At 48.8% G+C, this 27947-nt stretch overlaps 1 protein-coding gene across 4 annotated transcripts in view; it reads left to right on the top strand.

Moving 5' to 3' along the window:
- The first annotated feature begins 8600 nt into the window (after positions 1-8600).
- Positions 8601-27947, top strand: part of LOC132836327 (cdc42 effector protein 2-like) — a 78757-nt gene continuing 59410 nt past the window's right edge. The window contains exon 1 of one of the 4 annotated variants that reach the window (XM_060855758.1): positions 8601-9133. The gene's annotated coding sequence lies outside the window, so the exon portion shown is untranslated. Of the gene's footprint in view, positions 9134-17308; positions 17427-17543; positions 17567-20140; positions 20204-27947 lie in introns of those variants that run through there. The other 3 variants (XM_060855760.1, XM_060855761.1, XM_060855759.1) reach the window with 3 other exon arrangements.

The following is a 27947-nucleotide window of genomic DNA, read 5'->3' as shown; positions in this document are numbered from 1 at the left end:
GGAGAGTCAGCACTAAGGATGGGCTGAATGGCCTCCTTCTGTTCCTGAAGCTTTTGCCGAAGGTCGAGTTAATCGTGCATGTGTTGTTGTTAGTTTTGGGTCATTTTGAAATGCTGTGTTTTACCCCCAATCGGTGTAGTCCCCGTGCAGCTGCTGTTCCTGAGTGTACAGGGTGTGAATGCTGATGGAATGTACATAAGGAACGTTGTCATCAAACGATGTTGTCCTTTGTTTCTGAGCACGAATGCTCACGGATCTGTAATCTCTGACTAAACCTTTGGACCCTGATTTCATCAGACAGTCAGGGAAGCAAAGTCAAGGCAGACCCAGAACCGGGATCTCTCCCAGATCGGTCCGGACAAAACTCAGGCAGCACTCGGAAAACAAGGAGCACAAGTGAGTCAGCACTGACTTGGGGTAAATCCCAATCTCAGAGTCAAAGCTTTATGTGTTCACGCTCCATTCCACAGACCAGCTATTCAGGGACTGGCAGCAAGATACAGTGTCACATTGAGGGAGCACCGCACTGTCCGAGGGTCAGTACTGAGGGAGTGGGCACTGTCCGAGGGTCAGTACTGAGGGAGTGGGCACTGTCGGAGGGTCAGTACTGAGGGAGTGGGCACTGTCGGAGGGTCAGTGCTGAGGGAGTGGGCACTGTCAAAGGGTCAGTGCTGAGGGAGTGCTGCACTGTCGGAGGGTCACCTGTTGGAGGGTCAGTGCTGAGGGAGTGCCGCACTGTTGGAGGGTCAGTGCTGAGGGAGTGGGCACTGTCGGAGGGTCAGTGCTGAGGGAGTGGGCACTGTCGGAGGGTCAGTGCTGAGGGAGTGGGCACTGGCAGAGGGTCAGTGCTGAGGGAACGCCACACTGTCAGAGTGTCAATGCTGAGGGAGTGCCACACTATCAGAGGGTCAGTGCTGAGGGAGCGCCGCACTGTCAGAGGGTCAGCGCTGAGACAGTGCCACATTGTCGGAGGGTCGGCGCTAAAGGTGTGCCGCACTGTCAGAGCGTCGGTGCAGAGGGAGCGCACACTGTTGGAAGGTCGGTGCTGAGGGAGTGCCGCACTATCAGATGGTCAGTGCTGAGGGAGTGCCACACTGTCGGAGCTTCGGCGCAGAGGGAGGGTTGCACTGTCAGAGGGTCAGTGCTGAGGGAGTGCCACACTGTCGGAGCTTCGGCGCAGAGGGAGGGTCGCACTGTCAGAGGGTCAGTGCTGAGGGAGACCCCCCGCTGTCAGAGGGTCAGCGCTGAGGGAACACCGCACATTCGGAAGGTCAGTGCAGAGGGAGCAGGCACTATCAGAGGGTCAGTGCTGAGGGAGTGTCGGAGGGTCGGTGCTGAGAGAGTGCCGCACTATCAGAGAGTTGGCGCTGTAGGAGTGTCACACTATCAGAGAGTCGGTGCTGAGGGAAGTGCTGCACTGTCGGAGGGTCAGTGCTGAGGGAAGGGGCACTGTCAGACGGTCAGTGCTGAGGGAGCGCCTCATTGTCAGATGATCAGTGCTGAGGGAGTGGAAAGTGTCAGAGGGTCAGTGCTGAGGGAACGCCACACTGTCAGAGGGTCAATGCTGAGGGAGTGCCACACTATCAGAGGGTCAGTGCTGAGGGAGTGCCGCACTGTCGGAGGGTCAATGCTGAGGGAGTTCCGCACTGTCGGAGGGTCAGTGCTGAGGGAGTGCCGCACTGTCGGAGCTTCGGCGCAGAGGGAGTGTCGCATTGTCAGAGGGTCAGTGCTGAGGGAGACCCCCCAATGTCAGAGGGTCAGCGCTGAGGGAACACCGCACATTCGGAGGGTCAGTGCAGACGGAGCAGGCACTATCAGAGGGTCAGTGCAGAGGGAGTGCCGCACTGTTGGAGGGTCGGTGCTGAGAGAGTGCAGCACTATCAGAGAGTCGGCGCTGTAGGAGTGTCGCACTATCAGAGAGTCGGTGCTGAGGGAAGTGCTGCACTGTCAGAGCGTCAGCGCTGAGGGAGTGCCGCACTGTCAGAGGGTCAGCGCTGAGGGAGTGCTGCACTGTCGGAGGGTTGGCACTGAGGGAGTGCCGCACTGTCGGAGAGTGAGTGCTGAGGGAGCGCCGCACTGTCAGAGGGTTGGCGCTGAGGGAGGGATGCACTGTCGGAGGGTCAGTGCTGAGGGAGTTCCGCACTGTCGGAGGGTCAGTGCTGAGGGAGTGCCGCACTGTCAGAGGGTCAGCGCTGAGGGAACACCGCACATTCGGAAGGTCAGTGCAGAGGGAGCAAGCACTATCAGAGGGTCAGTGCTGAGGGAGTGCCGCACTGTCGGAGAGTCAGTTCTGAGGGAGCGCCGTACTGTCGGAGAGTCAGTTCTGAGGGAGCGCCGCACTGTCAGAGAGTCAGTTCTGAGGGAGTGCCGCACTGTCGGTGAGTCAGTGCTGAGGGAGTGCCGCACTGTCGGAGGGTCAGTGCTGAGGGAGTGGGCACTGTCAGAGGGTCAGTGCTGAGGGAGTGCCGCACTGTCGGAGGGTCAGTGCTGAGGGAGTGCCGCACTGTCGGAGGGTCAGTGCTGAGGGAGTGCCGCACTGTCGGAGGGTCAGTGCTGAGGGAGTGCCGCACTGTCGGAGGGTCAGTGCTGAGGGAGTGCCGCACTGTCGGAGGGTCAGTGCTGAGGGAGTGCCGCACTGTCGGAGGGTCAGTGCTGAGGGAGTGCCGCACTGTCGGAGGGTCAGTGCTGAGGGAGTGCCGCACTGTCGGAGGGTCAGTGCGGAGGGAGTGCCGCACTGTCAGAGGGTCGGTGCTGAGAGAGCGCCGCACTGTCAGAGGGTCAGTGCTGAGGGAGAGCCGGAGGGTCAGTGCTGAGGGAGTGGACACTGTTAGAGGTTTTTGTTTCAGACAGTGTTAAACTGAATGTGTTTTTTCCCCTGAAGTACACCCTGGAACATCTCTGAGATGTGCATGTGGTTCAATCATCTGTTTATCATCATTCTCCTGGAAGTTGGCCCTTGCTGTGCGTAATTTGGCTGCAGTGCCCAGTCCTGGCTGGGACTTCCTGAGGTTATGAAAGCTGTAAGAAGGCAGTGTTTTTGTTTGGTTTGTACACCCCAGAGAGGTGGGCACCTTCCTAGGCCGGTTGGGGTGGGAGGTGTCCAGGAATTCGGGTAGGACTCTGGAAATCTGCACTTTTTTAATATAACAAACCACTTCTTTTGTGGGAAGGGTCAGAGGGAAAGGGTTGGAATTTCAGCAGTGGTTACTGTGAATGTACTGAATGAGCACAGAAAGGAGGAATGAAACTGGAATTCGTGTGTCCTTCCCATAGCAATGAGAGAGGAGCCCTCAGGGTCTCTGTACTGCCCCAGTGGAGCTGAGAGCTAGGCTATGGGGGTGGAGAGAGAACATTGTCCCTCAGCTGCCAGAAAAACATTACACAACTAGTTCATTGTCTTGACAGATTCTTTCTACAATCACCCCCCAGCAGGAGAGATGTTCTGGGAAAAATCTTTGAATGCTGTGCGGTTGTAGAAGGTGCTATTTAAATGCAAGTTGTTCCGTGAATTTGTCTTTCTGCCCCCACCCAGGAAAGGCCCCAGCAGCTTCACACAATGAGCTCTATTGTACCAGAGACGGGCTCTTACGTAAGAAAGACGCACAGGCCTGGAGTTCCCACACGATAGACAAAGCAATGTAGACACCACCCCTTCTCAAAACCATCAGGCAACACCTCGGCTGCTCCTGTGCCAGGCTGCAGGGGGAAGGACATTTATCGCACCACCAGAGACATCTCAAAGCTCATCATCACAGCATCAACGCCAACCCTCAGCACCAACCCTCCGACAGTGCCCCCTCCCTCAGCACCGACCCTCCAGCAGTACCCACTCCCTCAGCACTGACCCTCCGACAGTGCAGCACTCCCTCAGCACTGGCCCTCTGACAGTGCCCCCTCCCTCAGCACCGACCCTCCGACAGTGCCCCCTCCCTCAGCACCGACCCTCCAACAGTACCCACTCCCTCAGCACTGACCCTCCGACAGTGCAGCACTCCCTCAGCACTGGCCCTCTGACAGTGCCCCCTCCCTCAGCACCGACCCTCCGACAGTGCCCCCTCCCTCAGCACCGACCCTCCAGCAGTACCCACTCCCTCAGCACCGACCCTCCGACAGTGCCCACTCCCACAGCACTGACCCTGCGACAATGCGGCACTCCCTCAGCACTGACACTCTGACAGTGCCCACTCCCACAGCACTGACCCTCCGACAATGTGGCACTCCCTCAGCACTGACACTCTGACAGTGCCCACTTCCACAGCACTGACCCTCCGACAATGCAGCACTCCCTCAGCACTGACCCTCCGACAGTGCCCACTCCCACAGCACTGACCCTCCGACAATGCGGCACTCCCTCAGCACTGACACTCTGACAGTGCCCACTCCCACAGCACTGACCCTCCGAAAATGCGGCACTCCCTCAGCACTGACACTCTGACAGTGCCCCACTCCCTCAGCACCGACCCTCCGACAGTGCCCCCTCCCTCAGCACCGACCCTCCAGCAGTACTCACTCCCACAGCACTGGCCCTCCGACAGTGCCCCCTCCCTCAGCACTGACCCTCTGACAGTGCGGCACTCCCTCAGCACTGACCCACAGACAGTGCCCCCTCCCTCAGCACTGACCCTCCAACAGTGCCCGTTCCCTCAGCACTGACCCTCCAACTGTACTCGCTCCCTCAGTGCTGACCCTCCGACAGTGTCTGCTCCCTCAGCACTGACCCTCCGACAGTGCCCACTCCCTCAGCACTGACCCTCCGACAGTGCGGCACTCCCTCAGCACTGACCCTCCAACAGTGCCCCCTCCCTCAGCACTAACCCTCCAACAGTGCGCACTCCCTCAGCACTGACCCTCCGACAGTGCCCACTCCCTCCGCACTGACCCTCTGACAGTGCCCACTCCCTCAGTGCTGACCCCCCGACAGTGCCCACTCCCTCAGCACTGACCCTCCAACAGTATCCACTCCCTCAGCACTGACCCTCCGACAGTATCCACTCCCTCAGCACTGACCCTCTGACAGTGCAGCACTCCCTCAGCACTGACCCTTCGACAGTATCCACTCCCCTAACACTGACCCATGGACAGTGCTCACTCCCTCAGCACTGACCCTCTGACAGTGCCCACTCCCTCAGCACTGAACCTCCGACAGTGCCCACTCCCTCAGCACTGACCCTCTGACAGTGCCCACTCCCTCAGCACTGACCCTCTGATAGTGCAGCACTCCCTCAGCACTGACTCTCCGACAGTGCGGCACCCCCTCAGCACTAACCCTCTGACAGTGCCCGCTCCCTCAGCACTGACCCTCCTACAGTACCCACTCCCTCAGCACTGACCCTCTGACAGTGCCCACTCCCTCAGCACTGACTCTCCGACAGTGCGGCACTCCCTCAGCACTCACCCTCCGACAGTGCAGCACTCCCTCAGCACTCACCCTCTGACAGTGCACACTCCCTCAGCACTCACCCTCTGACAGTGCACACTCCCTCAGCACTGATCTTCCAACAATATGGTCTTCCTTTGTATTTATTTGAATGTATTTATCATTGCTCTGTTGCCTTAATCCACACTCCCACCAACCTCTTCAACTCAAGGCATCTTTTCTTTCAGTGCATTGAATGTTACAAAAATGATCTCTGGATGGACTCTGTGATCCCAACCATGCGCGCTCTCTCTCTGTCTCTCTGTCTGTCTCTCTCCCTCCCTCCCTCCTTCTCTCTCTCTGTCTCTCTCTCTTTTTCTGTCTGTCTCTCTCTCTGTGTCTCTCTCTCTCTATCTCTCCCTCTGTCTGTCTCTCTGTCTGTGTCTCTCTCTCTCTCTCTCTCTCTCTGTCTCTCACTCTGTGTCATGAGCTTGGACAGTGGCTAATCTCCCAGTGATCTGTTCTGACTCCTTTGTCTCAGACAGCAGCTGTACCCAGCAGGGTGTTCTCCACCTTCGCCCCACTGTCTCTCTGGACCATTTCAGGTGGCAGAAAAGGAGCAAAGAGACCTCGGAGTGCAGGGTCATAGCTCCCTGAAAGTGGAGTCACAGGTAGATAGGATAGTGAAGGAGGTGTTTGGTATGCTTTCCTTTATTGGTCAGAGTATTGAGTACAGGGGTTGGGAGGGTCATGTTGCGGCTGTACAGGACATTGGTGAGGCCACTGTTGGAATACTGTGTGCAATTCTGGTCTCCTTCCTATCGGAAAGATGTTGTGAAACTTGAAAGGGTTCAGAAAAGATTTACAAGGATGTTGCCAGGGTTGGAGGATCTGAGCTACAGGGAGAGGCTGAACAGGCTGGGGCTGTTTTCCCGGGAGCATCGGAGGCTGAGGGGTGACCTTATAGAGGTTTATAAAATTATGAGGGGCATGGATAGGGTAAATAGACAAAGTCTTTTCCCTGGGGTCGGGGAGTCCAGAACTAGAGGGGCATAGGTTTAGGGTGAGAGGGGAAAGATATAAAAGGGACATAAGGGGTAACTTTTTCACACAGAGGGTGGCACGTGTATGGAATGAGCTGCCAGAGGATGTGGTGGAGGCTGGTACAATTACAACATTTAAGAGGCATCTGGATGGGTATATGAATAGGAAGGGTTTGGAGGGATATGGGCCGGGTGCTGGCAGGTGGGACTAGATTGGGTTGGGATATCTGGGTCAGCATGGACGGGTTGGACCGAAGGGTCTGTTTCCATGCTGTACTCTTTATGACTCTAAGGAGGAGAGATTCAATGTGTTGCGCTACGTTTATGTTTCTGAATCTTCACAGTTGGGAAAGCCATGTCCCAGCTTCCCTTTAATATCAATCCAAGGCCGGGATGATGACAACAAGTTGGGATGTGCACCCTGAACAGCAGCAATTGTTCAAGGAGTTTGCTCTGAAGATCTCTTTGTCAATGGGAGCTGGGTGGCACTGGCTCGGTCAGCGTTTCTTCTCCATTCCTCTGGGTGTGTCAACCCCATCACTGTGGGTCTGGAGTCACGTGTAGGCCAGACCAGGTGAGGATGGTAGCTTTCCTTCCCTAAGGAACATGAGTTACCCAGATGGGTTCCTCCAGTGGGTGGTTACCCTGTCAGTGACTCCTGTCTGATTACAGATTTGTTCATTGTCTGCCAGCACTGGGTGGGATTTGAACCCGTGCCGTGGACAATCCAAACCATTGATTTATTGTCACATGTCCTGAAGTACAGTGAAAAGCTTTGTTTCCCAGTAGGACGGGATCACAGCGAGTGAGGATCTGCAAGTCAGAGGGACTTAGCCACAGGTTACTTTGCTGAAAGTGGTGGCTAAGATCAGGACCAACACACAGAGGGTCATGTTCAGAGTCTAGTCTGATTTCCAGTTCAGGCAATATTGGTTTGAACCGTTAACTCTGTTTCTGCGCTGATACTGCAGAGTTCCTCCATCACTCTCTGTTTTTAATGGCCAGGTTTCCTGGAGCGTTTCCCCACCCCCTGAGTGTCAGCGTGGCCCTCCGGATATACTGGAGGAAGGGAGCACTGCACGTGCTGGAGGTCAGAGTCTGGATCAGAGCGGTGCTGGAAAAGTGCAGCAGGTTAGGCAGCATCCGAGGAGCAGGAGAACCTGAGGAAGGGCTCTTGTCGGAAACGTCGATTCTCCTGCTCCTCTGGATGTCCTGCCCAGTGAGATTACCACGGTGGAGAAAGTGAGGACTGCAGATGCTGGAGATCAGAGCTGAAAATGTGTTGCTGGAAAAGCGCAGCAGGTCAGGCAGCATCCAAGGAGCAGGAGAATCGACGTTTCGGGCATTCCTGAAGAAGGGTTTATGCCCGAAACGTCGAACCTCCTGTTCCCTGGATGCTGCCTGAGATTAGCAAGGTGTCACCCACTACCATCCACCGTTGAAATGGAGGCCGAGATGAGGTATGTCCTGGGGTTGAGGCTGTGTTCTGCCTGTCGGCGCTGAGCTGTCCCTGTGGAGGATGGGCCAGGCTGGAGGATGGGAATGGAGTGCCCCACTGTGTGAGAGGTCAGGAGCTGGTGTCTGTTGCTGCTTTGAGAGTCAGCACACCCCCCTCCCTCCCCTTCCCCAGCAGCACACCCCCCTCCCTCCCCTTCCCCAGCAGCGCACCCCCCTCCCTCCCCTTCCCCAGCAGCACACCCCCCTCCCTCCCCTTCCCCAGCAGCGCACCCCCCTCCCTCCCCTTCCCCAGCAGCGCACCCCCCTCCCTCCCCTTCCCCAGCAGCACACCCCCCTCCCTCCCCTTCCCCAGCAGCGCACCCCCCTCCCTCCCCTTCCCCAGCAGCTGTAAAAGCAGGGGGCTTATTCTGAGGCTGGTCTGGGGAACGGTTGCAACCATCTGGTACCTCTTCCCTCCAGGCAGCTCGGTGAGACAGACAAAGGGCAAAACCTCCTCCTCAGCATTACCTCCCCTCCTGCTCAACATGACATGACCCACAGTTGCCCTGCGCTCCACGGGGTGACGTGGGGGGGGGGTTATGTGCTGCTGCTGCTGACCGGGTTAGCAATGAGTTAAGAACATCCCGATCTGAGTGTTTTACAAACAATCCAGACAGCTGAATACATCAGCCTTTCCAGTCCCATTCTCAAGGAGTTGTGCCAAGCTGCTCTTCAGGAGAGATTTGTGAAAGGGGTTTCTGCCCCAGACAAACAAACTATTGGGACAGAACAGAAACTAAACAATTCAATTAGAGGAGGAGGAGGAGGAATGCAGCAAGATCAACGGCCTGGGTTGATTATCTCTCGGGCTGACGGAGAGTACAGAGTTCAGCTTGTCCTTGTTTGAAAACTGCCGCCTTTAATGAGGAACAGGGCGAGATGTTTTGAAATCTTGTTTCTCAGAGAGGCTGCTGGATGTGTGAACAAGCCAGGCTGTGCAGGGTTGGGCATGTTGTCACTCCGCTGAGAACAGACATACTGACCTGGGAGGGATTTCAAACCTTCACTTCAGCCAGAGTCCCTGAAACGTGAAAAAGCCTCACCACTGACCAACTTGGGAAAGAAAGGAGGAATATTCCCCAGCCCTTGGCAGGTTTATAAAGAATATCCCTGCAGATAATTGGGATACTCTGCTGTCTCCTCCTTAAGGAGCGCCGCTGTTTCATAAACTGTGGAGAAGAGTCCTGAAACAATTTCTTTATAAAAGGAGCAAGCGTGTTCTCACTGCACAGGAACTGTAAGTACACAATGTTATTTCAGTTCAGGGGGAGATCTGTTGGAGCTCAGAGTACTCTCTCTCTCTCTCTCTCTCTCACTCACTGTGACACACTCACTCTGTCCTACTCTGTCACTCCCTATGACACTCTCTCTCTCTCTCTGTCTGTCATTCTCTGTGACATACTCACTCTCTCTCACTGTCTGTCATTCTCTGTGACACACTCTCACACTCTCTCTGTGACACTCTCTCCTACTCTCACTATTTATCTCTTTCTAATTCCTTTTTCTCTGTCTCTCTCTCTCTCTCTCTTTCTTGCTCTGTTTTTCTGTCTCAACCTCTCTCTCTGACTCTTTAACCCTGTGTCAATCTGTCTCTGTCCGTTCCTCTCTTCTGACCCTCTCTCTCTCTCACTTGCTTTGTCTGTCATTGTAATTTTTTGGCTCTCTCTGTTTTTCTGTCTCTCTATGTTTGTCTCTCTCTGTCCCTCTCTGTTTTTCTCTCTCAGACCATCTCTCTCGGACTACTTCTCTCTCTCTCTCTCTTTGTCTCTCTCTCTCTCTCTCTGTCTCTCTCTCTCTCTCCCCCCCTCTATCTCTCTCTCCCTCTCATTGACTCGGTTTCTTGGTCTTGCTTCTGAATTGAAGTAGAAGAAACAGGAACAGACACCCCGCCCCTTGAAGCTGCCCTGTCACTCGGTTTTCAGCTCCTGCCTGAGATGTGAACATATTCCCCAGTGATTTGGGAAGGTTGGATGGGGGGTGGTGGTGGCGTTGGGCTAATGTCGCTGCATGGGTAATCTAGACCTCTGACTAATGCTTTTGGGACTTGTTCGAATCTCACTGTGACAGCCGGTGGGAATCAATGTACTTCATAAACCTGCCACTGAGGAGTTGGTCTCAGTGATAGTCCCCATCTCAGAGTGATGTAAAAAGTCATCTGACAAACCAATCCCCTTTAGGGAGACATCCTTTTCTGGGCTGGTTTAAATGGGATTCCACAGTGATACAGTTGTCTCTGAACTAGCTGTACACAGACTCTCCGCTCAGTGGAAATTCAGGAAGATCAAAACTTGCTGGGTTTGCCAGTGATGTGTTTAAGAGCCGTGCAGTACCGAGGGAGGGCTGCACTGTTTTAGATGCTGTCTTTCCCCCTGGTCAGTGGAGTCAACACTCCATTGCCTCAGTCCCCAGCTTTCACCTAATTTCCTCAGACAGTCTGACTCAAGTGACTGTCTTCACCCAACGGTCAGCATGGTAGCTCAGGGGTTAGCACTGCTGCCTCCCAGCGCCAGGGACCCAGGTTCGATCCCAGCCTCGGGCGACTGTCTGTGTGGTGTTTGCACATTCCCCCCCGTGTGTGTGTGGGTTTCCTCCCACAGTCGAATGTTAGGGTAGGTTAGCCATGCTAAATTGTCCCATAGTGTCCAGGGATGTGTGGGTTCGGTGCAGGGGAAACGTAGGGTAATGGATACTCTTCGAAGGGTCAGTATGGACTTGTTGGGCTGAATGGCCCGTTTTCACACGGTAGGAATTCTAATTCTAATTCCCAGATGCGAAGGGCAGAGCAGGGCAGCTGCTGGCTCATTCGGCCTCCTTCCCACCCAGAGCACCTGAACACAACCACTTTACATCCTGTGGCAGGGATTTACAGAGAGATGTGTGAGCAAATGGCAGTGTCCCAACCTGTCCAGTAACGGGGCAGCATTCATCATGTTAGGGTTAGCGAGTTGTTGACAGTGCACTGGCAACTGGAACCTGAGCTGTTTTATACAGGCATCCTGACGTGAATATTTACTGAGCTCAGGTACTGTCTGGGTGTTATTCCTCAGGTCAGCAGCATCTCTTCCCATCAGTTTATTGGTACCTGTTACTGTGAATGTCACTCAAACTGAGTCTGTCACACACTCCCAGGGACAGGGACAGCACGGGGTTAGATACAGAACAAAGCTCCCTCTACATTGTTCCCCCATCAAACACTCCCAGGGACAGGGACAGCACGGGGTTAGATACAGAGTAAAGCTCCCTCTACACTGTCCCCCCATCAAACACTCCCAGGGACAGGGACAGCACGGGGTCAGACACAGAGTAAAGCTCCCTCTACACTGTCCCCCTATCAAACACTCCCAGGACAGGGACAGCATGGGGTTAGATACAGAGTAAAGCTTCCTCTACACTGTCCCCCCATCAAACGCTCCCAGGGGCAAGGACAGCACGGGGTAAGATACAGAGTAAAGCTCCCTCTACGCTGTACAACTCCCAGGACAGGGACAGCACGGGGTGAGATACAGAGTAAAGCTCTCTCTACACTGTACAACTCCCAGGACAGGGACAGCACAGGGTCAGATACAGAGTAAGGCTCCCTCTACACTGTCCCACCCATCAAACAGTCCCAGGACAGGGACATCATGGGGTTAGATACGGAGAAAAGCTTCCTCTACACTGTACAACTCCCAGGACAGGGACATCATGGGGTTAGATACAGAGTAAAGCTCCCTCTACACTATCCCCCCATCTAACACTCCCAGGAACAGGGACAGCATGGGATTAGATACAGAGTAAAGCTTCCTCTACACTGTACAACTCCCAGGACAGGGACATCATGGGGTTAGATACAGAGTAAAGCTCCCTCTACACTATCCCCCCATCTAACACTCCCAGGAACAGGGACAGCATGGGATTAGATACAGAGTAAAGCTCCCTCTACACTCTACAACTCCCAGGACAGGGACCTCATGGGGTTAGATACAGAGTAAAGCTCCCTCTACACTGTCCCCCATCAAACACTCCCAGGACAGGGACATCATGGGGTTAGATACAGAGTAAAACTCCTTCAACATTTTAAAGCTGGAATCATATTGTCTTGGCAGTGTCCACATCAAGCATTCCCAGGATTGGTATAGTACAGGGAGGGACCTTCCTCACCTGCCCAGTTGGTATCCCTTTAGTGCCAACCTCCACACTGCTGGGTTAGATTTGAATTTCTCTGCCATGGGCTGGTTAAGGCCTGGGGGAGGGTGAAGGATTTCAGCTCTCCCATGTCTCCACGCAGTATGTTGACATTTTCTCTTCCTCCATCTCTGTCTGTCTGACCCTACCGATTGAATGTCTCCGAACAGCACTTTCTGAATGAGTGGAGTTCTCACTGAGTCCCTGGCATGCCCTCTTCCCTTCACTAATTTCACCCAAACAGTGACTTTCCCATTGCGTGGGGTCATGCTGTGCTCTGAGAAGCTGCAGAGCCAGCCTACAAGTCAGAACTGACACCACCTCGGTGTGTATAAAACGTACCCTCTCCTCTGGACACGTGAACAGTGTCAGGTAAACTGAAGTTAAGGAGAGGTACAGTACAGAGCACAGCCTTTCTTTCACCTCGCCTGTTAGCTGCACATGAGACCTCCAGTCCCATTCGACTGCTGTGATGTGGCCTGAGATAAATCACAGAATCATAAAGCCCGGAACCAGACCCTTCAGCCCATCGCTTCCATGCCAAGCAGGTTTCCGGAACTCAGCGAGTGCCGTTTGTCTGCAATGGATTCATATCCAAGTCCACCTTTCCTCAGTGTGTTCCTGTGTAAATGCTGTGCAGGATGTTGTTTGGGTAAGGTGGCTTTAGTTAAGGTGTGATGTGGAGGGACCGGTGTTGGACTGGGGTGGACAGAGTTAAAAATCACACAACCCCAGGTTATAGTCCAACAGGTTTAATTGGAAGCACACTAGCTTTCGGAGCGACGCTCCTTCATCAGGTGGGTGTGGAGGGCTCAATCCTAACACAGAATTTATAGCAAATATTTACAGTGTGATGTAACTGGGATTATACAGTGAAAATTACCTCGATTATTTGTTGAGTCTTTCATCTGTTCAAATACCATGAGCGTTTCCTTTCTTTCATGTGTAAATCACAAAACCTTATTTTAAACGTTACAGGTTAGATGTAACATCTGGTCAACATATTGTCTAGCTAACACCAATTGTTGTGTGGTTTTTAACTTAGTTAAGATAGAACGTAAAGTTCTCTGACAACGTCTCAGGGTATTACAGGATCAGGAGTCTGTGAGCATGAGAAAGTACGTGACTGTGAGAGTGTGTTCCTGTGTGTCTCAGTGAGTGTGTGAGACAGTGGATGTGTCTGTGTGCATGAGAGAGTTTGTGTGTGTGTGAGAGAGAGAGAGAGAGAGAGAGAGAGCCTGTTTGTGTGACTGTGTGGAGGAGAGGGAGAGGGAACAAGGGGTACAGTGGGGAGGCTCCTTCCCAGTGAGCTAGAAGCTTTGTGTCCAGCTCCCACTGCAGGACGGGACGACTGAGCACGTTGTTCAGAATCCATGGGAGCAGCAGAAGTGCCTGTTCTGTTAAAGGAGACAGGAATCTCCACTGTCACTGTGCACAGCTTCAGTCTCTGAGCTGTTGGGGAAGGTGTCTGTAGCTGCAGAACTGAGAGAAATGCCAAATGCAATTCCCGGTTCTGAATGGGGTGGATTCAGGACCCACTGTGGGACTCTGCGCTGATCCCAGCTTCGGACAGAAGAAAGGCAGCCGACCTCTGGATTGGTGACAGAGTCGCAGTCAGGCGAAGGCGAAGCGAGTTCAGGATGTTTTTGGTCTGATTTCAGTGATGCAGATGACTCCAACCTTTCACAAAGTCAGCCCTGGGTCTGTCTCCATGTGTCAGGCGTCATGAGGGCTTCTGGGGGCACAGGGTCTCTCACGCACACACACACACACACACACACACACACACACACACTCTCTCTCTCTCTCACATACACACACACTCACTCACACACTCAAACACAGACTCACACACAGATGCACACACTCTCTCACACATGCACACACTCTCTCACACACACACACTCAAACACAGACACACACACACACTCTCTCTCTCACACACATACACACTCAAAAATACACACACAAACACATACACTCTCTCTCACGCACACACACAAACACTCACACAAACACTCACACACAAACACTCTCTCACACAGACACACACACACTCTCTCTCACATACACACACTCTCTCACACACACACAGACACACACACTCTCTCTCACACACACACACTCTCTCACACCCACAGACACACACTCTCTCTCTCACACACACACACACACACACACTCTCTCTCTCTCTCACACACACACATTCTCTCACACATACACACTGTCACAGACCCACACTCACTCTCACAGACACACACACACACACACACATTCCCACCTACCCCCAGTAACCTTTGACCCCCACCCACCTAACCAGAATCTGTCCGGCTCAGCCGAAAGAGACTAGTCAGTGGCCACGCCTCATCCACCTTCAAAGCAGAGATTCAGAGTTACACAATCCTGGGAGATAATGTTCTTTCTCATCGCCATCTGTAATTTGATATCTACAGGAGGAAGTGGCCTTTCCATGTCCACTTTGTCCAGACCACCCAGGGTCTCCTATACACCGACCAGGTCACCCCTCACCCCTCCCTCCGATCAACGTCAGTGGAAACAACCTTTCCTCAGAAGACAAGCCAGTCATTGCAGCTGTCAGTCTGGTAACCCCCACCCCCCCAACCCCCCCCGACACACAGAGCTGTCCCCTCCCTCAGAGAGTCGATGCCTGGTCTGTACCCTCAGTGGACAGACCGCCTCCCTCACCTGGCCACAACCTGACCATGCCAGGGATCTGGCACCGTGTCTGTCGCCGGTAAGCTGAGCGGGAAGATAGGGAGGCCCGGATTTAGGGAGACTGGCAAAAGGAGCAACTGAGACACACACGCAAAATCTTTTTGACACAGCAAGACCTTGGAGCGTGGAATGGAAGAACAGTGGACACTGTAAATCAGAGACAAGACCAGAAATAGCTGGAAAAGCTCAGCAGCTCTGGCATTAACTGTGAGAGAAATCAGAGTTAATGTTTGTGCTCAAGTGACCTGACAAAGGGTTACTTGACCCACAACATTACCTCTGATTTCTCTCCACAGGTTCTGCCAGACCTGCTGAGTTTTTCCAGCACTTTCTGTTAGAGTCTGGAATGCATTGCCTGAGAGTTTCCGGAAGGTCTGTTCAGTCCAGACTTTAGAAAGAGACTTGGATCATTATTTATGATGAGAATTCCCAGGGCAGAGAAGTGACACTGTGAGTCACTCCTTCAGTGGGCTAGTACTGAAATGACGTGCCGACTGGCCACCTGTACCGTTCTGGTGTTCGATCACGTCTGGTTCAAACACGATGCATCGATTCCCACCTTTTACCCAACTCTGTAAATAAATATTTCCAAAGCTCACTTGGAAAAGCCCCTGATTTTAAAATTTTCTTTCCCTGTTTTAATTTATTAACTCACTTAAAAATCCTCAGTAAAAAGGCTTTGTTATAAACTCCAGTTTCGGGATGCCAAGGCTCACTGGGTATGGTCAATGCCATCTCTCACTGCAGTCTAGTTTCGGGAGCCTGGACAGAGTACAGCTACCTGCCTCCGGTCAGCCCTGGTATTGTTCTGGAGCTGAATATCGCGTTCCCTTTCTGCTGTAATCCCATTACTAATTAGGATACTAATTAGGATCATATTGAATGGTGGTGCAGGCTCGAAGGGCTGAATGGCCTACTCCTGCACCTGTTATCTAATGTCTACTGTTTGTAACCGATTTCAATGATTTGGATGAGAATGGCCAAGGCAGGATTAGTAAATTTGCTAAAATAGGTGGGATCATGGACAGGGAGAAAGGTTCTCCGAGATTACAGCAGGACCTGGATCAGCTGGGGAAGTGGAGTTTGGGACTGCTGCTAGTGAACGGTGGAAGCTGTTCAACTACAGAGGCCATCGTAGCTGACGCAGATTCCCTGTGACCCATCGCCACGGTCTCACCCAGCAGCGTGGTGACTCTCTGGGTCACCCTTTATTCTGGCATGCAGTGTCCTGCTCTCTGGAGAGAGAGAGAGACAGAGACAGAGAGACAGACAGAGACAGACAGACAGAGAGACAGAGACAGAGAGAGACAGAGAGAGGCAGACAGACAGAGAAAGTGAAGATGTTTCCACTTTGACCACCTCACTGTGGTTCTCAAAATGTCGCCTCCAGTCCCGAATTGGCTAAATGTAGCAGAGATAGATCCCACAAGCAGCAACGAGATCACCACCCAGATGTTCTTAAAGTCAGGGGCTTGGGGGGAGGGTACCTGGTGGGGTTTACTCCCAGCAACTGCTCTGGGAGGGAAAGGGCTGGAGAGGGAGAGGTGGGGAAGAGGAAGCTGTCCTGCAGGAGGACGTGGGGGTATTTTGAAACAGCACCAGGTTTGAGAAGTGTGTTCAATCTTGCAGCCCCTCATCCGTTCTGGGATATACAGAGTTAAAACCATTGTCTCCTTAAACTTCCTGCTGAGGTTGAAACTGGGGGCAGATGGTGACCTTCCACAGCCCCCTGCCCTGTCAGTGCTGTACACTTCCCTCAGACACAGGCCAGCTGGCTGTACACAGACCCAGGCGCAACCTTCCCCACCACCCGAATGAGAATCACAGCAATGGGATTCTTCAAAGACATGGACTGGATTCTTCAACGCGGTCACAGCCCACTTTCTCCAAAACAAGGTGTTTTCACCGAAACTTTTCAACACTCAGCCTGACCCTACTGCTGGAAACTTCCCTTCTCACTCACCCATAACAGTTACAGGCTGGAGAATCTGTTACTGAATAGTCCGCACAGCACTACCCACTGTCAGAGGGTCAGTGCTGAGGGAGGGGGCACTGTCTGAGGGTCAGTGCTGAGGGAGTGGGCACTGTTGGAGGGTCAGTGCTGAGGCAGTGGGCACTGTGGGAGGGTCAGTGCTGAGTGAGTGCCGCACTGTCGGAGGGTCAGTGCTGAGAGAGTTGGCACTGTCGGATGGTCAGTGCTGAGGGAGGGATACTGTCGGCCAGTCTGTACTCTCGGAGAGTCAGCACTAAGGATGGGCTGAATGGCCTCCTTCTGTTCCTGAAGCTTTTGCCGAAGGTCGAGTTAATCGTGCATGTGTTGTTGTTAGTTTTGGGTCATTTTGAAATGCTGTGTTTTACCCCCAATCGGTGTAGTCCCCGTGCAGCTGCTGTTCCTGAGTGTACAGGGTGTGAATGCTGATGGAATGTACATAAGGAACGTTGTCATCAAACGATGTTGTCCTTTGTTTCTGAGCACGAATGCTCACGGATCTGTAATCTCTGACTAAACCTTTGGACCCTGATTTCATCAGACAGTCAGGGAAGCAAAGTCAAGGCAGACCCAGAACCGGGATCTCTCCCAGATCGGTCCGGACAAAACTCAGGCAGCACTCGGAAAACAAGGAGCACAAGTGAGTCAGCACTGACTTGGGGTAAATCCCAATCTCAGAGTCAAAGCTTTATGTGTTCACGCTCCATTCCACAGACCAGCTATTCAGGGACTGGCAGCAAGATACAGTGTCACATTGAGGGAGCACCGCACTGTCCGAGGGTCAGTACTGAGGGAGTGGGCACTGTCCGAGGGTCAGTACTGAGGGAGTGGGCACTGTCGGAGGGTCAGTACTGAGGGAGTGGGCACTGTCGGAGGGTCAGTGCTGAGGGAGTGGGCACTGTCAAAGGGTCAGTGCTGAGGGAGTGCTGCACTGTCGGAGGGTCACCTGTTGGAGGGTCAGTGCTGAGGGAGTGCCGCACTGTTGGAGGGTCAGTGCTGAGGGAGTGGGCACTGTCGGAGGGTCAGTGCTGAGGGAGTGGGCACTGTCGGAGGGTCAGTGCTGAGGGAGTGGGCACTGGCAGAGGGTCAGTGCTGAGGGAGTGGGCATTGTCGGAGGGTCAGTGCTGGGGGAGTGGGCACTGTCGGAGGGTCAGTGCTGAGGGAGGGCCATACTGTCACAGGGTCAGTGCTGAGGGAGTGCCGCACTGTCGGAGGGTTGGTGCTGAGGGAGTGGGCACTATCACAGGGTCAGTGCTGACGGATGGCCGCACTGTCAGAGGGTCAGCGCTGAGGTAGTGGGCACTGTCGGAGGGTCAGTGCTGAGGGAGAGCCGCATTGTCGGAGGGTCAGTGCTGAGGGAGTAGGCACTGTCGAGGGGTCAGTGCTGAAGGAGTGGGCACTGTTGGAGGGTCAGTGCTGAGGAAGTGCTGCACTATCAAGGGGTCAGTGCTGAGGGAGTGGGCCTTGTCGGAGGGTCAGTGCTGAGGGAGCGCCGCAATGTTGGAGGGTCAGTGCTGAGGGAGTGCCGCACTGTCGGAGGGTCAGTGCTGAGGGAGTGGGCACTGTCGGAGGGTCAGTGCTGATGGAGTGGGCACTGTCGGAGGGTCAGTGCTGAGGGAGTGGGCACTGTCGGAGGGTCAGTGCTGAGGGAGTGCCGCACTGTCGGAGGGTCAGTGCTGAGGGCGTGCCGCACTGTCGGAGGGTCAGTGCTGAGGGAGTGCCGCACTGTCGGAGGGTCAGTGCTGAGGGAGGGGGCACTGTCGGAGGGTCAGTGCTGAGGGAGGGGGCACTGTCGGAGGGTCAGTGCTGAGGTAGTGCCGCACTGTCGGAGGGTCAGTGCTGAGGGAGGGGGCACTGTCGGAGGGTCAGTGCTGAGGGAGGGGGCACTGTCGAAGGGTCAGTGCTGAGGGAGTGCCGCACTGTCGGAGGGTCAGTGCTGAGGGAGGGGGCACTGTCGGAGGGTCAGTGCTGAGGGAGGGGGCACTGTCGGAGGGTCAGTGCTGAGGGAGGGGGCACTGTCGGAGGGTCAGTGCTGAGGGAGTGCCGCACTGTCGGAGGGACAGTGCTGAGGGAGTGCCGCACTGTCGGAGGGTCAGTGCTGAGGGAGTGCCGCACTGTCGGAGGGACAGTGCTGAGGGAGTGCCGCACTATCGGAGGGTCAGTGCTCAATGTCCTGTTGCCCTATGTGTACATCAGTAACACACTATAGGTAGCTTAGTTGTGAGGTACAGCTGACAGGGTGCTGCGTGTGTGGAATGAGCTGCCAGAGGAAGTGGTGAGGGCGAGTACAATTACATCATTTAAAAGGCTTCTGGATGGGTAGGTAATTGGAAGGAGTTAGAGGGACATAGGCCGAGTGCTGGCAAATGGGTTGGGATATCTGGTCAGCATGGACGAGTTGGACTGAAGGGTCTGTTTCTGTGCTGTTTAACTTTCTGACTCCCTCTGCACCAACACCCATCAAACATTCCTAGGACATGGATTGCACAGGGTTATATACAGAGTAAAACTCCCTCTACACTGCTCCCCACCCCACTCAAACAATCCCTGCACAGGATAGCATGGGGTGAGGTACAGAGTAAAGCTCCCTCGACACTGTCCCCCATCAAACACCCCCAGGACAGAGACAGCACGGGGTTAGATACAGAGTAAAGCTCCCTCTACACTGACCCCCATCAAACACTCCCTGTACAGGATAGTATGGGGTTGGGTACAGAGTAAAGCTCCCCTATCTAACCCTCCCAGGATGGTTGTGGGGGGGGGGGGGGGGGGGGGGCGAATGGCTTTTGATTTCTGCTGGCCTTGTTTGAACCCCCCGTTGATTTGTGCCGTGATGATTGAAGCAATCCCGGTGAGTGTGGTTTGACCAATGGGTGGGTGTGCTGTTGGTATCCTGTTCCCAGGATTTTGGAGTCAGTCAGAGTGTGTACACCACCCAGCCTGCATGTGGAACTCCAGGAAGTGAGGCTTGTTGACTCTCCCTGTTTCAGTGTGAAGTCTCTGGGACTGCCCAGCCCCTATACCACATGCAGCTAATCACTGCCGTTCCCAGAATGTAGGGTGTGTGTATTCTTTGGCAGACAGACGACCACATTGAGTCATGTGTTATCTGCCTGGTGTAGAGAATCAATAGCAGGCGACTAGACATTCAGTTCTAAGCTCCGTGAAGAATGGGATTGCTCCCAGGAGTCTCCATATCCCTGTGACATTCCCACGTGTTACTGTGGAACAGATAAGGAGCTGAGGTTGAATTTTCAGTGTACTTTGTGATGGTACATACAGACAGAGAGACTATCCACTGGGCCTGTCGAAATTGAATTCTGATTGAACAAGGGTGTGCTGTTCTGCCTTCACAGGGCAATTGTTAATTGTGGTTCCCACAGGGCAAACATGGATACCATGTTAATATATATAACTGTGAGTGTCACTGGGTAATATATATAACTGTGATTGTCACTGGGTTAATATATAACTGTGAGTGTCACTGGGTTAATATATAACTGTGAGTGTCACTGGGTTAATATATACCTGTGACTGTCACTGGGTTAATATATAACTGTGACTGTCACTGGGTAATATATATAACTGTGACTGTCACTGGGTTAATATATAACTGTGACTGTCACTGGGTTAATATATAACTGTGAGTGTCGCAGATTTAATATATAACTGTGAGTGTCACTGGGTTAATATATAACTGTGAGTGTCACTGGGTTAATATATAACTGTGAGTGTCGCAGGGTTAATATATAACTGTGAGTGTCACTGGGTTAATATATATAACTGTGAGTGTCACGGGGTAATATATATAACTGTGAGTGTCACTGGGTTAATATATAACTGTGAGTGTCACTGGGTTAATATATAACTGTGACTGTCACTGGGTTAATATATATAACTGTGAGTGTCACTGGGTAATATATATAACTGTGACTGTCACTGGGTTAATATATATAACTGTGAGTGTCACTGGGTAATATATATAACTGTGACTGTCACTGGGTTAATATATAACTGTGAGTGTCACTGGGTTAATATATAACTGTGACTGTCACTGGGTTAATATATAACTGTGAGTGTCGCAGGGTTAATATATAACTGTGAGTGTCACTGGGTTAATATATAACTGTGACTGTCACTGGGTTAATATATAACAGTGAGTGTCGCAGGGTTAATATATAACTGTGAGTGTCACTGGGTTAATATATATAACTGTGACTGTCACTGGGTTAACATATAACTGTGAGTGTCACTGGGTTAATACATAACTGTGAGTGTCACTGGGTAATATATATAACTGTGACTGTCACTGGGTAATATATATAACTGTGAGTGTCACTGGGTTAATATATATAACTGTGACTGTCACTGGGTTAACATATAACTGTGAGTGTCACTGGGTTAATATATATAACTGTGAGTGTCGCAGGGTTAATATATAACTGTGACTGTCACTGGGTAATATATATAACTGTGAGTGTCACTGGGTTAATATATAACTGTGAGTGTCACTGGGTAATATATATAACTGTGACTGTCACTGGGTTAACATATAACTGTGAGTGTCACTGGGTAATATATATAACTGTGACTGTCACTGGGTTAATATATAACTGTGAGTGTCACTGGGTAATATATATAACTGTGACTGTCACTGGGTTAACATATAACTGTGAGTGTCACTGGGTTAATATATAACTGTGAGTGTCACTGGGTAATATATATAACTGTGACTGTCACTAGGTTAACATATAACTGTGAGTGTCACTGGGTTAATATATAACTGTGACTGTCACTGGGTTAACATATAACTGTGAGTGTCACTGGGTTAATATATATAACTGTGAGTGTCACTGGGTTAATATATAACTGTGACTGTCACTGGGTTAATATATAACTGTGAGTGTCACTGGGTTAATGTATAACTGTGACTGTCACTGGGTTAATATATAACTGTGAGTGTCACTGGGTAATATATATAACTGTGACTGTCACTGGGTTAATATATAACTGTGAGTGTCACTGGGTTGATATATAACTGTGAGTGTCACTGAGTTAATATATATAACTGTGAGTGTCACTGGGTTAATATATAACTGTGAGTGTCACTGGGTAATATATATAACTGTGAGTGTCACTGGGTTAATATATAACTGTGAGTGTCACTGGGTAATATATATAACTGTGAGTGTCACTGGGCTAATATATAACTGAGTGTCACTGGGTAATATATATAACTGTGAGTGTCACTGGTTTAATATATAACTGTGAGTATCACTGGGTTAATATATAACTGTGAGTGTCACTGGGTAATATATATAACTGTGACTGTCACTGGGTTAATATATAACTGTGAGTGTCACTGGGTAATATATATAACTGTGACTGTCACTGGGTTAACATATAACTGTGAGTGTCACTGGGTTAATATATATAACTGTGAGTGTCACTGGGTAATATATAACTGTGAGTGTCACTGGGTTAATATATATAACTGTGAGTGTCACTGGGTAATATATAACTGTGAGTGTCACTGGGTTAATATATATAACTGTGAGTGTCACTGGGTAATATATAACTGTGAGTGTCACTGGGTTAATATATATAACTGTGAGTGTCGCAGGGTTAATATATAACTGTGAGTGTCACTGGGTTACTATATATAACTGTGACTATCACTGGGTTAATATATAACTGTGAGTGTCACTGGGTTAATATATATAACTGTGAGTGTCACTGGGTTACTATATAACTGTGACTATCACTGGGTTAATATATAACTGTGAGTGTCACTGGGTTAATATATATAACTGTGAGTGTCACTGGGTTACTATATAACTGTGACTATCACTGGGTTAATATATAACTGTGAGTGTCACTGGGTTAATATATATACCTGTGAGTGTCGCAGGGTTAATATATAACTGTGAGTGTCACTGGGTTAATATATAACTGTGAGTGTCACTGGGTAATATATATAACTGTGAGTGTCACTGGGTTAATATATAACTGTGAGTGTCACTGGGTAATATATATAACTGTGAGTGTCACTGGGCTAATATATAACTGAGTGTCACTGGGTAATATATATAACTGTGAGTATCACTGGGTTAATATATAACTGTGAGTGTCACTGGGTAATATATATAACTGTGACTGTCACTGGGTTAATATATAACTGAGTGTCACTGGGTAATATATATAACTGTGACTGTCACTGGGTTAACATATAACTGTGAGTGTCACTGGGTTAATATATATAACTGTGAGTGTCACTGGGTAATATATAACTGTGAGTGTCACTGGGTTAATATATATAACTGTGAGTGTCACTGGGTTACTATATAACTGTGACTATCACTGGGTTAATATATAACTGTGAGTGTCACTGGGTAATATATATAACTGTGACTGTCACTGGGTTAACATATAACTGTGAGTGTCACTGGGTTAATATATATAACTGTGAGTGTCACTGGGTAATATATAACTGTGAGTGTCACTGGGTTAATATATATAACTGTGAGTGTCGCAGGGTTAATATATAACTGTGAGTGTCACTGGGTTACTATATATAACTGTGAGTGTCACTGGGTTACTATATAACTGTGACTATCACTGGGTTAATATATAACTGTGAGTGTCACTGGGTTAATATATATAACTGTGAGTGTCACTGGGTTACTATATAGCTGTGACTATCACTGGGTTAATATATAACTGTGAGTGTCACTGGGTTAATATATATAACTGTGAGTGTCGCAGGGTTAATATATAACTGTGAGTGTCACTGGGTTAATATATAACTGTGACTGTCACTGGGTAATATATATAACTGTGAGTGTCACTGGTTTAATATATAACTGTGAGTGTCACTGGGTAATATATATAACTGTGAGTGTCACTGGGTAATATATAACTGTGAGTGTCACTGGGTTAATATATATAACTGTGAGTGTCACTGGGTAATATATAACTGTGAGTGTCACTGGGTTAACATATATAACTGTGAGTGTCACTGGGTTAATATATAACTGTGAGTGTCACTGGGTTAATATATATAACTGTGACTGTCACTGGGTAATATATAACTGGGAGTGTCACTGGGTTAATATATAACTGTGAGTGTCGCAGGGTTAATATATAACTGTGACTGTCACTGAGTTAATATATAACTGTGAGTGTCACTGGGTAATATATAACTGTGAGTGTCACTGGGTTAATATATAACTGTGAGTGTCGCAGGGTTAATATATAACTGTGACTGTCACTGAGTTAATATATAACTGTGAGTGTCACTGGGTAATATATATAACTGTGAGTGTCACTGGGTTAATATATAACTGTGAGTGTCACTGGGTAATATATAACTGTGACTGTCTCTGGGTTAATATATAACTGTGACTGTCACTGGATTAATATATATAACTGTGAGTGTCACTGGGTAATATATAACTGTGAGTGTCACTCGGTTAATATATATAACTGTGAGTGTCACTGGGTAATATATAACTGTGAGTGTCACTGGGTTAATATATATAACTGTGAGTGTCACTGGGTAATATATAACTGTGAGTGTCACTGGGTTAACATATATAACTGTGAGTGTCACTGGGTTAATATATATAACTGTGAGTGTCACTGGGTAATATATAACTGTGTGTGTCACTGGGTTAATATATAACTGTGAGTGTCACTCGGTTAATATATATAACTGTGAGTGTCACTGGGTAATATATAACTGTGACTGTCACTGGGTTAATATATATAACTGTGAGTGTCACTGGGTTAATATATAACTGTGAGTGTCACTGGGTAATATATAACTGTGACTGTCTCTGGGTTAATATATAACTGTGACTGTCACTGGATTAATATATATAACTGTGAGTGTCACTGGGTAATATATAACTGTGAGTGTCACTCGGTTAATATATATAACTGTGAGTGTCACTGGGTAATATATAACTGTGAGTGTCACTGGGTTAATATATATAACTGTGAGTGTCACTGGGTAATATATAACTGTGAGTGTCACTGGGTTAACATATATAACTGTGAGTGTCACTGGGTTAATATATATAACTGTGAGTGTCACTGGGTAATATATAACTGTGTGTGTCACTGGGTTAATATATAACTGTGAGTGTCACTCGGTTAATATATATAACTGTGAGTGTCACTGGGTAATATATAACTGTGACTGTCACTGGGTTAATATATAACTGTGAGTGTCACTCGGTTAATATATATAACTGTGAGTGTCACTGGGTAATATATAACTGTGAGTGTCACTGGGTTAATATATATAACTGTGACTGTCACTGGGTTAACATATAACTGTGAGTGTCACTGGGTTAATATATAACTGTGAGTGTCACTGGGTAATATATATAACTGTGACTGTCACTGGGTAATATATATAACTGTGAGTGTCACTGGGTTAATATATATAACTGTGACGGTCACTGGGTTAACATATAACTGTGAGTGTCACTGGGTAATATATATAACTGTGACTGTCACTGGGTTAATATATAACTGTGAGTGTCACTGGGTAATATATATAACTGTGACTGTCACTGGGTTAACATATAACTGTGAGTGTCACTGGGTTAATATATAACTGTGAGTGTCACTGGGTAATATATATAACTGTGACTGTCACTGGGTTAACATATAACTGTGAGTGTCACTGGGTTAATATATAACTGTGACTGTCACTGGGTTAACATATAACTGTGAGTGTCACTGGGTAATATATATAACTGTGAGTGTCACTGGGTTAACATATAACTGTGAGTGTCACTGGGTTAATATATAACTGTGAGTGTCACTGGGTAATATATATAACTGTGACTGTCACTGGGTTAACATATAACTGTGAGTGTCACTGGGTAATATATATAACTGTGACTGTCACTGGGTTAATATATAACTGTGAGTGTCACTGGGTAATATATATAACTGTGACTGTCACTGGGTTAACATATAACTGTGAGTATCACTGGGTTAATATATAACTGTGAGTGTCACTGGGTAATATATATAACTGTGACTGTCACTGGGTTAATATATAACTGTGAGTGTCACTGGGTAATATATATAACTGTGAGTGTCACTGGGTAATATATAACTGTGAGTGTCACTGGGTTAATATATAACTGTGACTGTCACTGGGTTAATATATATAACTGTGAGTGTCACTGGGTTAATATATATAACTGTGAGTGTCGCAGGGTTAATATATAACTGTGAGTGTCACTGGGTTACTATATATAACTGTGAGTGTCACTGGGTTACTATATAACTGTGACTATCACTGGGTTAATATATAACTGTGAGTGTCACTGGGTTAACATATATAACTGTGAGTGTCACTGGGTTACTATATGACTGTGACTATCACTGGGTTAATATATAACTGTGAGTGTCACTGGGTTAATATATATAACTGTGAGTGTCGCAGGGTTAATATATAACTGTGAGTGTCACTGGGTTTCTATATAACTGTGACTATCACTGGGTTAATATATAACTGAGTGTCACTGGGTTAATATATATAACTGTGAGTGTCACTGGGTTAATATATAACTGTGAGTGTCACTGGGTTACTATATAGCTGTGACTATCACTGGGTTAATATATAACTGTGAGTGTCACTGGGTTAATATATATAACTGTGAGTGTCGCAGGGTTAATATATAACTGTGAGTGTCACTGGTTTAATATATAACTGTGAGTGTCACTGGGTAATATATATAACTGTGAGTGTCGCAGGGTTAATATATAACTGTGAGTGTCACTGGGTTAATATATATAACTGTGAGTGTCACTGGGTTACTATATAACTGTGACTATCACTGGGTTAATATATAACTGTGAGTGTCACTGGGTAATATATATAACTGTGACTGTCACTGGGTTAACATATAACTGTGAGTGTCACTGGGTTAATATATAACTGTGAGTGTCACTGGGTAATATATATAACTGTGACAGTCACTGGGTTAACATATAACTGTGAGTGTCACTGGGTTAATATATAACTGTGAGTGTCACTGGGTAATATATATAACTGTGACTGTCACTGGGTTAATATATAACTGTGAGTGTCACTGGGTTAATATATATAACTGTGAGTGTCACTGGGTAATATATAACTGTGAGTGTCACTGGGTTAATATATAACTGTGAGTGTCACTGGGTAATATATATAACTGTGAGTGTCACTGGGTTAATATATAACTGTGAGTGTCACTGGGTAATATATATAACTGTGAGTGTCACTGGGTTAATATATAACAGTGACTGTCACTGGGTTAATATATATAACTGTGAGTGTCGCAGGGTTAATATATAACTGTGAGTGTCACTGGGTTAATATATATAACTGTGAGTGTCACTGGGTTACTATATAACTGTGACTATCACTGGGTTAATATATAACTGTGAGTGTCACTGGGTTAATATATATAACTGTGAGTGTCGCAGGGTTAATATATAACTGTGAGTGTCACTGGGTTACTATATATAACTGTGAGTGTCACTGGGTTACTATATAACTGTGACTATCACTGGGTTAATATATAACTGTGAGTGTCACTGGGTTAATATATATAACTGTGAGTGTCACTGGGTTACTATATAACTGTGACTATCACTGGGTTAATATATAACTGTGAGTGTCACTGGGTTAATATATATAACTGTGAGTGTCGCAGGGTTAATATATAACTGTGAGTGTCACTGGGTTTCTATATAACTGTGACTATCACTGGGTTAATATATAACTGAGTGTCACTGGGTTAATACATATAACTGTGAGTGTCACTGGGTTAATATATAACTGTGAGTGTCACTGGGTTACTATATAGCTGTGACTATCACTGGGTTAATATACAAACTGTGAGTGTCACTGGGTTAATATATATAACTGTGAGTGTCACTGGGTTAATATATAACTGTGAGTGTCACTGGGTTAATATATAACTGTGACTGTCACTGGGTAATATATATAACTGTGAGTGTCACTGGGTTAATATATATAACTGTGAGTGTCACTGGGTTACGATATAACTGTGACTATCACTGGGTTAATATATAACTGTGAGTGTCACTGGGTTAATATATATAACTGTGAGTGTCGCAGGGTTAATAT

Source organism: Hemiscyllium ocellatum, chromosome 46 (genome assembly GCF_020745735.1).
Source record: "Hemiscyllium ocellatum isolate sHemOce1 chromosome 46, sHemOce1.pat.X.cur, whole genome shotgun sequence".
NCBI lineage: Eukaryota > Metazoa > Chordata > Chondrichthyes > Orectolobiformes > Hemiscylliidae > Hemiscyllium > Hemiscyllium ocellatum.
This window is presented reverse-complemented; position numbering and strand designations above follow the sequence as displayed.